We start from the raw sequence: 10,394 nt of genomic DNA, 5'->3' as shown, positions 1-10,394 counted from the left end.
TGTGTGTGTGTGTTGTGTGTGTGTGTGTGTGTGTGTGTGTGTGTGTGTGTGTGTGTGTGTGTGTGTGTGTGTGTGTGTGTGTGTGTGTGTGTGTGTGTGTGTGTGTGTGTGTGTGTGTGTGTGTGTGGTTTAGTTCTACTATTCTTGTGGGGACCAGATATCCTTATAGTGATAGTAAAACAAGGACAATTTGGACAAGTGGGGACATTTCACTGGTCCCTACATGGTAAAAGGCTATTTTAGGCTTAGGGGTTAGGTTTAGTGTTACGGTTAGGGTTTAGGTTAGAATTAGCATTAGGGTTAGGGAAAATAGGATTTTGAATGGGCATACTTTTTTGATCCCCACAAATACAGTAAAACAAACGTGTGTGTGTTTTATCCTGAAGAAAGCTCAAAATATTCTCAGTGAAAGATAGCAACTATTGCATTATATATACTAGTTTAACCCAAAACTCATAGTCACTACAATGTTTTCAGCTTCCAACATTCTCTAAGGGCTCTTTGGGACCAAGGGTCACTATTATCCTGTTACCCTCTACTGGAAAATAGGTCACTAATGATTACACAAAGACATTTATAGAATTGAGAGGGCAGGTGCTGCAGAGATGGAGTGATGACTGCCTTCTACTTAGAGATGAAAGCTGGTCATAGACGCAGCTCAAAACCACAGATGTCCTCCAACCTAAAGTGTTAAAGTTAGCTCAGAAAGCTGCTGTTCCACAAGGCAGGTTTCTGGTAAACTAACTCATTCCATGACATCATGTTAGACACTGAGCTAAACGTTCTATTTTTGCCTCCAACACAGCAAATTACCTCCTACACAGTTCAATCGGAAAGTATTCAGACCCCTTGACTTTTTCCACATTTTGTTACGTTACAGCCTTATTCTAAAATTGATTAAATTGTTTTTAACCCTCATCAAACTACACACACTACCCCATAATGACAAAGCAAAAACTTTTTTTTTTGAAATTTGAGAAAATGTAAATGTAAAAACAAATTAAAAAATGAAAGCTCAGTATTTTGTTGAAGCACCTTTGGCAGCGATTACAGCCTCAAGTCTTCTTGGGTATGACGCTAAAAGCTTGGCACACCTGTATTTGGGGAGATTCTTCCATTCTTCTCTGCAGATCCTCCCAAGCTCTGTCAGGTTGGATGGGGAGCAATGCTGCAAAGCTATTTTCAGATCGCTCCAGAGATGTTCGATCAGGTTCAAGTCCGGGCCAAGGCAGGGCCACTCAAGGAAATTCAGAGACTTGTCCCGAAGCCACTCCTGCGTTGTGTCTTGGCTGTGTGCTTAGGGCCGTTGTCCTGTTGGAAGGTGAACCTTCGCCCCAGTCTGAGGTCCTAAACACTCTGGAGCAGGTTTTCATCAAGGATTTCACTGTACTTTGCTCTGTTCATCTTTACCTCGATCCTGACTAGTCTCCCAGTCCCTGCCATTGAAAAACATCCCCACAGCATGGCGCTGCCACTACCGTGCTTCACCGTAGGGATGGTGCCAGGTTTCCTCCTGATGTGACGCTTGGCATTCAGGCCAAAGAATTAAATCTTGGTTTCATCAGACCAGAGAATCTTGTTTCTCACGGTCTGAGAGTCTTTATGTGCATTTTGGCAAACACCAAGAGGGTTGTCATGTGCCTTTTACTGAGGAGTAGCTTCCATCTGGCCACTCTACCATAAAGGCCTGATTGGTGGAGTGCTGGAGAGATGCTTGTCCTTCTGGAAGGTTCTCCCATCTCCACAGAGAAACTCAAGAGCTCTGTCAGAGTGACCTTTGGGTTATTGGTCACCTCCCTGACCAAGACCCTTCTCCCCCAGTTGCTCAGTTTGGCCGAGCGGCCAGCTCTAGGAAGAGTCTTGGTGGTTCCAAACTTCATCCACTTAAGAATGATAGAGGCCAATGTGTTCTTGGGGACCTTCAATGCTGCAGAAATATTTTGGTACCCTTCCCCAGATCTGTGCCTCGACACAATCCTGTCTCCAAGCTCTATGGACCTCATGGCTTGGTTTTTGCTCTGACATGCACTGTCAACTGTGGGACCTTATATAGACAGGTGTGTGCCTTTCCAAATCATGTCCAATCAATTGAATTGACCATATTATTCTTTATTTGATTTACCACAGGTGGACTCCAATGAAGTTGTAGAAACATCTCAATGATGATCAATGGAAACAGGATGCACATGAGCTCAATTTCGAGTCTCATATCAAAGGGTCAGAATACTTATGTAAATTAGGTATTTCTGGTTTTTATTTTTTATAAATTAGCAAACATTTCTAAAAAACATTATGGGGTATTGTGTGTAGATTGCTGAGGATTTTTGTTTATTCAATCAATTTTAGAATAAGGCTGTAACGTAACAAAATGTGGAAAAAGTAAAGGGGTCTGAATACTTTCCGAAGGCACTGTAATTTCACAGAATTTCGTAACAGATGATCTTGAGAAGAGTAAAAAATGTTTATTAGCAAAGAATTTAAATATACCAATAAAGCTAGAGAAGGAGAAGAAGGTGAAGAAGGTAAAGACATATCCCTCAATGAAAAATGTGCAAATGCTAAATAAATCTAGTTTCTACTCATCCTGTTTGACCTCAGAGTCGGTTTGCCGTGAACTTCACCACAGCAATGATGGTGCACAGGAGGAAGAGCACTGCATTAACAGTTTTCGGAAGGTAGAGGAGTGTTCTTTCCCATCTGTAGAAGAACAACATTGCTTTGAGGACATGACACTATGCAAATTGCAACCAGACAGTGTTAGTTGAAGACTGAGGCATACAGAAGGCATTTATTTTTTTATTTTAAAACAACACAATTTATTCATCCAATAATTAAAATAAATGACATTTTTGCTTATTGAGTACCGACTAAAGAGGTGGTAGTGTTCACCTACCCCTGGGCTCCATCGTGTGTGTTGTTGACTGGGGCCTGAGAGGTGGAAGAGGACACAGCAGGAACTACAGTTGTGGGTGAGGTCAGAGAGATGTCTTGAGGGGTCAGCTTTTCTGTCAAGGTTCAACAGTTTCTGTATTTCATTTATTAATGTTTAAGTGACACAATTTCAGCGTGATATATCAATGTATCATGTATGCAAAATGACTTAAGTTGAATTCTGTGAATTTGAAAGACTAATTTCACTATATTTGGTTAAAACTGGTCTCTCATTACTTACTGATGATGGTGTCAGTCTGCGTTGTGGTCAGTTGATCGACAGTGGAGATGGAGATGGTGATGGTGGAAGTGGGGGTAGGGGTGGTGGTGGAGGCAGGTGTGATACTCTGTGTTGTGGTCAGTTGATTGACAGTGATGTGAACAGGCATCTGTAGGTCACCTGTGGAACACCAGTACCAGCCAGTATCCCCCATATTCAATCCATTCAGAGTCACTGTTAAAATGTGTCTGTTGTTGTTATCAATGGTCTGCTGTGATGTCACTGATGTTCCATCTAAAATACCTGAATATCTTCCCACCAATGGGACATAGTAGAGACCCATCTTACACCACAACCACTTCTTAGCCACAGTGTTACTATAGTGACAACAGACAGTGACACTCCCTCCTTCAACTCCAGTCACCTCCTGTTGGTCCACATAGAGTCCTGGAGTACCTGAACACAGAGGTACAGACACAAATTCACCAAGAGAGAAGCAACGCATGTCATTTCATAGACAATGATGTACACTGAGTGTACAAAACATTAAGAACACCTGCTCTCTCCATGACATAGACTGACCAGGTGAATCCAGGTGAAAGCTAGTATCCTTTATTAATGTCACTTGTTAAATCCGCTTCAATCAGTGTAGATGAAGGAAAAGAGACAGGTTAAAGAAGGATTTTTAAGCCTTGAGCAAATTGAGACATGGATTGTGTATGTATGCCATTAAGAGGGTGAATGGACAATAACAAATATTTAAGTGCCTTTGAACGGGGTATGGTAGTACGTGCCAGGCGCACCGGTTTGAGTGTGTCAAGAACTGCAACACTGCTGGGTTTTTCACGCTCAACCGTTTCCCATGTGTATCAAGAATGGTCCACCACCCAAAGGATATCCAGCCAACTTCACACAACTGTGGGAAGCATTGGAGTCAACTGTCAGCGTCTGGGTGCAGTGGGGAAACGGAATCAGGCGCAGGACACAGAACTGAGAATAAATGGCTTTACTCGACTCCAAGTAAATATAGCAAACCCTCCACGCAGGGAAGAGCAAAAACAACAGCTCAACAGACGACGTAACAAAGAACAATCACGCACACACTCAGGAGGGAAAACAGAGGTAATATAGGGAAACTAATAAGCCTAATGAGTAACAGGTGTGAATAATACAGACAGAACTAGTGAGACACAGAAACATCGATCGGTGGCAGCTAGTACTCCGGTGACGACGACCGCCGAAGCCTGCCCGAACGAGGAGGAGGGGCAGCCTCGGCCGTATCCGTGACATCAACATGGGCCAGCATCTCTGTGGAACACATTTGACACCTTGTAGAGTCCATGCCCTGACGAATTGAGGCTGTTCTGAGGTCAAAAGGGGGTGCAACTCAATATTAGGAAGGTGTTCCTAATGTTTTGTACACTCAGTGTATACAAACACTAGATTGCTGATGCTATGTATTGGCCAATGAGAGGCTTTGAAGCCACCGTCCGCCATATTGGTACTCCTCAGAAGGAGCGGTCTTCAATAGGAAGAATGGAATTCTACAGTATTTCAATTTAATGTCTCAAAGATAATTAATAAATCAGTATTTGGTTGTGATTTTGATTTCATTATGCATGGCTTATGAAGGCACCCTTCATAATAAAGTGTTTCTGTTCTCCACAGCATAACAATGTATACCCACAATGAAAACACACTCCATACATACATTGTATCTGCCTATATGTATAGCCATGTAAATACATTGTATTTAGAGCCTTAAAACAGTCTTCCCCAAATCAATAGCTACATAGCTGTGTCATACTGAACAAATAAAAAAACAGTGTGATTGAGGAGAGGTATGGGGAGCTAACCTGTGGTAACTGACAGGTGCAAGTATGTATGTTGATCTCTTCCTGTAGTCTCCACAGCACACCAGTAATACCCAGAGTCCTCTGGCTGCAGATCAGTCATGGTAACAGAGAAGATTCTTCGGGTGACATCATCAGAGATTGACACCGTCCCAGATATCTTTGGTTGGTCTGTGCGTACTAGAGCAGAACAAGAATTCCAGTAATCTCCTTGACACCAGTATTTGACATATTCTATGTATCTCAGATTATAGCGACATGGGATGGTGATGGAGTTTCCTGTCTTCACAGACACCTTACTCACTGTGGACACACCGTACTCCCCTGCCTGGGTACCTGCAGACACAGCAACAGAAAACACATTTAGACTCAGTCCTTTCGGAAACAATAAACGTTGTCCAAGAAATAAACCCTGGTCATAGACACAGCTCCAAACCACATTGTCCTGTAAGGTAGCGAATCAGCAGTAGCTCAGGAAGCTGCTGTACCACAAGACTACAGGTTTCAGGTTAACTCAATGCATTACATGTTGATAAAAGACTGCTTAGCTAAACTGTAGGGTTGGTTGGCAGTGGCTGGTATGGTGTCACTATTGGTTTATTTGACAAAAAGGTTGTTGGAGTTCCAGAATCCAGTGAGGAATATTTGCAGTGCGGGACAAAAACAGGAAAACCACACCAAAAAATTACAAATTTGAAAAACACAAGACTAGACTTCAACTTGGTTTTCAGTCGATACCCATATGTCTTGGGCTCTAAACGTTACATGCTTCTGTATCAAAGGTTCATTGCCGCGTTCACGTGCTGTCGGATTTCTTTGAAATTCCTAGTCCTGACTGGGAATTTTCACATGAAAAACCCTCCAAGTCGGATTTACAAGGGGATTTGAGAAAATGTTGCCGCCTGAGTTGTTGAGTTGTGAAGTTTCACCACTGACCTTTTAACCTTTTCAACCAAAGGATGACAACAAATACATTTTTGACGACTACAGCCTCATCAATATGTATAATGTAGCTAGTTTGACCATATTGTCAATGTTAAGTAAGCTAGCTAAACTCTTATTAGTTGAAGAATTGTTCCGACCAAATCACTAAAAAGCACATGAATGAAACAAAGTTGTATTTCCGACACCACAACTAGGAAATAGGAAGTTCTGATGAGCACGTGAATGCAGCATTTCATGGTCGTCACTAGCTTCCATAGCCACAAAGTCATAAACCCCGCCCATTTCTACAATTGATGTTCTTAAAATTCTATTTTAAACCTAACCTTAACCCTAACCTAACCACACTGCTAACCTTATGCCTAACCTTAAATAAAATGTTGACTTTGTGGCTGTGGAAACTGACTCGGTGGCTATGGAAGCTAGTGGAATCTGCTTATCATGGTCTGCCCGCGACTCCAGGTCCGGGACGAGCTCTACCCCAGCCTTTAAATTGCCATAGCCCCTCCTACGGAAACAATCAAATTCAATAAAGAAACTATACATTCAAAATTGCTAAAAATATTCTAAAAAACATAATAAAAGGTGCCATAGATTAATCAAAGTAAATGTTTACAGAAACCAACTTAAGGTACTTAAACAGTAACATATGATAAATGCCCCACTGTTCATCAATTCCCCTGCCCTGTACTTTAACAGATTTGGTTTGAACCCCGGGAACTCCTCCACAATTGTCCTTTGACTCTCCACTCGGGTAAATAATTTATTTTGGGCAGACGGAGACCAGGACACGTGAATGTTCAATGGCGACCACAAACAGTTCTGATTTTGTATATAGGTTCAGAACCTTTATGAAACAGCAGAGTTGAAAGATATATAGCAAATATAAATCAAAACTGGATGGTCTTCAGAGATAGATAGGATGGGTTGAGGGTAGCTGAAGGATGGGACTAAAAACAAATAAAAGAGAGCTATTGTAAAATATACTGTGTCCGTAAAATGTATATCGTTTGTATAAGCTGGAAGTAGAAGCTTAAGTGTTGTTGTCCATTAGTTTACTGGAAAGAGGAGACAGAGGGCTGTGAGACAGAGGTTTAATCCTTGATACATGAAAAGAGGGATGTATACGGAGGGTGCGGGGATAAGAATCTTAGAGATGGGGAAAGGGCCGATATAACGGGGGGATAGTTTGCGGAACTCCACCCGGAGGGGCAGATCCCGAGTGGTCCGCCATACCCTCTGCCCGAGACGACAATGGGGAGCCGGAGTCCGATGGCGGTCCTCCTGTCGTCCATACCTGGAGGTGGTCTTGAGAAGAGCATACCGGGCTCTCTTCCAGGTACGGCGACAGTGGCGGACGGACATCTGGGCCGAGGGTATGCTGACCTTGTCCTCTTGCTCAGGGAAGAGCGGGGGCTGATATCCCATCGAACACCCGAAAGGCGAGAGACCAGTGACTGAGCAGGGAAGGGTGTTGCGGGCATATTCCACCCACACGAGTTGCTGGCTCCAGGAGGTGGGGTTGGCAGAGACGAGGCAACGAAGAGTCGTCTCCAGGTCCTGATTGGCTCCCTCCGACTGGCCGTTAGATTGGGGGTGAAAATCAGAGGACAGGCTGGCCGATGCCCCAATGAAGGTGCAGAACGCCTTCCAGAACCAGAACGAAAACAGAGGACCGCGATCGGAGACCACCGGAGGTCCATGGATCCGGAAGACGTGCTGCACCATGAGCTGGGCCATTTCCTTGGCTGAGGGTGACTTGGGAAGGGGAATGAAGTTGGTGGCTTTGGAAAACCTATCCACCAACGTGAGGATAGTGGTATTGCCATCTGATGGAGGGAGACCCTTGACGAAGTCCAGGGATATATGGGACCTGGTGCGGTGAGGAACGGGAAGAGGTTGAAGGACGCCAGCCGGAGCTTGCCTTAGAATTTTATTCTGAGTACACACAGTGCAGGCGGTGATGAACATGGAGACGTCATGAACCAAGGTGGGCCACCAAAAAAGTAGTCGTACAAAGGTCAGGGTCCGACGGGAGCCAGGATGGCTGGCCAGTCGGGAGGAATGAGCCCATTCCAGAACTGGGGAACAGGCAGAGTCCGGGACAAACATCTGGGTAACCAGGCCCCCTCCCCGGGGTCCGTCTGGGAACACTGCGCCTCACGGACCTGGTTCTCTATACCCCAGACGAATGCAGCAGCGAGACAAGAGTTAGGGTAGGTGCGGTCTCAGGGTCCGTTGGTGTAGCAGAGGGGCTATAGAGGCGTGAAAGCTCATCCGGCTTCACATTCTTGGATCCCGGGCTGAAGGAGATGGTGAAGTTGAACCGAGTGAATAGCAGGGCCTGTCGAGATTGCCTGGAGTTGAGGCGCTTGGCGGTGTGGAGATATTCCAGGTTCTTGTGATCCATCCACACTATGAAAGGGTGTTCCTTCCTCTCTAACCAGTGCCTCCACTCCTCTAACGCCATCTTAACCGTGAAGAGTTCTCGGTTACCCGCGTCATAATTCCTTTCATTGGTGTTGAGACGATGGGAGAGGAAAGTGCAGGGATGCAACATTTGGTCTTGGGCCGAACGCTGGGACAGGACAGACCCCAATCTGATGTCCAAGGCGTCGACCTCCAACACGAACTGCCAGGACTGATCCGGATGGATTAGGATGGGGGCGGTTGTGAATCGGTGCTTGAGGTCCAAGAACGCCCAGTCTGCAGCTGGAGACCACGTGAACGGGACCTTGGGAGAGGTGAGTGCTGAAAAACATGGAGGACATGTTCTTGAGCCAAGCGGGAAAAAACAAGAATGTCATTGAGGTAGACGAACACGAACCGTTTCAACATGTCACGGAGAACATTGTTAACCAGGGCCTGGAACACTGCAGGAGCGTTGGTCAGTCCGAATGGCATAACAAGGTATTCGTAGTGCCTGCTAGCCGTGTTAAAGGATGTCTTCTACTTGTCCCCTTCCCGTATCCGTACCAGATGGTAGGCGTTCAGGAGGTCCAACTTGGAGAAGATGGTAGCCCCCTGGAGAGACTCAAAAGCCGAGGCGATGAGGTGAAGTGGGTAACGGTTTTTAACCGTGATGTCATTCAGGCCCCGGTAGTCGATACGCAGACGCAAGGTTTTGTCCTTCTTCTCCACAAAGAAGAACCCTGTGCCGGCGGGGGAGGCAGAAGGACAGATACACCCTGCAGCCAGGGAGTCCTCAATGTACGTTTCCATCGCCTTGGTCTCCGGACCCGACAGGGAATAGAGCCACCCCTGAGACGGTGCAGTGCCCGGGAGAAGGTCAATGGCGAAGTCATAGGGCCGATGCGGAGGAAGTGAGGTGGCACGGGCCTTGCTGAAAACCTCCCGGACGTCCTGGTATTCCACGGGAATGGCGATGAGGTCCGAGACTTTACCCAAGCCTGCAGGAAGACTTCCCGGGGCAGGCTGCGCCTACTTCAGGCATTGAGCATGGCAGAATGCGCTCCAAACCTTTTTTATTTATTTTTATTTCACCTTTATTTAACCAGGTAAACCAGTTGAGAACAAGTTCTCATTTACAACTGCGACCTGGCCAAGATAAAGCAAAGCAGTGCGATAAAAACAACAACACAGAGTTACATATGGGGTAAAACAAAACAAAGTCAAAAATACAACAGAAATACATATAATATACAGTGTGTGCAAATTTAGCAAGTTATGGAGGTAAGGCAATAAAATAGGCTATAGTGCAAAATAATTACAATTAGTATTAACACTGGAATGATAGATGTGCAAGAGATGATGTGCAAATAGAGATACTGGGGTACAAATGAGCAAAATAAATAACAATATAGGGATGAGGTAGTTGGGCGGGCTAATTTCAGATGGGCTGTGTACAGGTGCAGTGATCGGTAAGGTGCTCTGACAACTGATGCTTAAAGTTAGTGAGGGAGATAAGTGTCTCCAGCTTCAGAGATTTTTGCAATTTGTTCCAGTCATTGGCAGCTGAGAACTGGAAGGAATTGCGGCCAAAGGAGGTGTTGGCTTTGGGGATGACCAGTGAGATATACCCGCTGGAGCGCAGACTACGGGTGGGTGTTGCTATGGTGACCAATGAGCTAAGATAAGGCGGGGATTTGCCTAGCAGTGATTTATAGATGGCCTGGAGCCAGTGGGTTTGGCGACGAATATGTAGTGAGGACCAGCCAACAAGAGCGTACAGGTCACAGTGGTGGGTATTATATGGGGCTTTGGAGACAAAACGGATGGCACTGTGATAGACTACATCCAATTTGCTGAGTAGAGTGTTGGAGGCTATTTTGTAAATGACATCGCCGAAGTCAAGGATCGGTAGGATAGTCAGTTTTACGAGGGCATGTTTGGCAGCATGAGTGAAGGAGGCTTTGTTGCGAAATAGGAAACCGATTCTAGATTTAACTTTGGATTGGAGATTCTTAATGTGAGTCTGGAAGGAGAGT

Source organism: Coregonus lavaretus (assembly GCF_964263955.1).
Source record: "Coregonus lavaretus genome assembly, contig: HAP1_SCAFFOLD_3401, whole genome shotgun sequence".
NCBI lineage: Eukaryota > Metazoa > Chordata > Actinopteri > Salmoniformes > Salmonidae > Coregonus > Coregonus lavaretus.
This window is presented reverse-complemented; position numbering follows the sequence as displayed.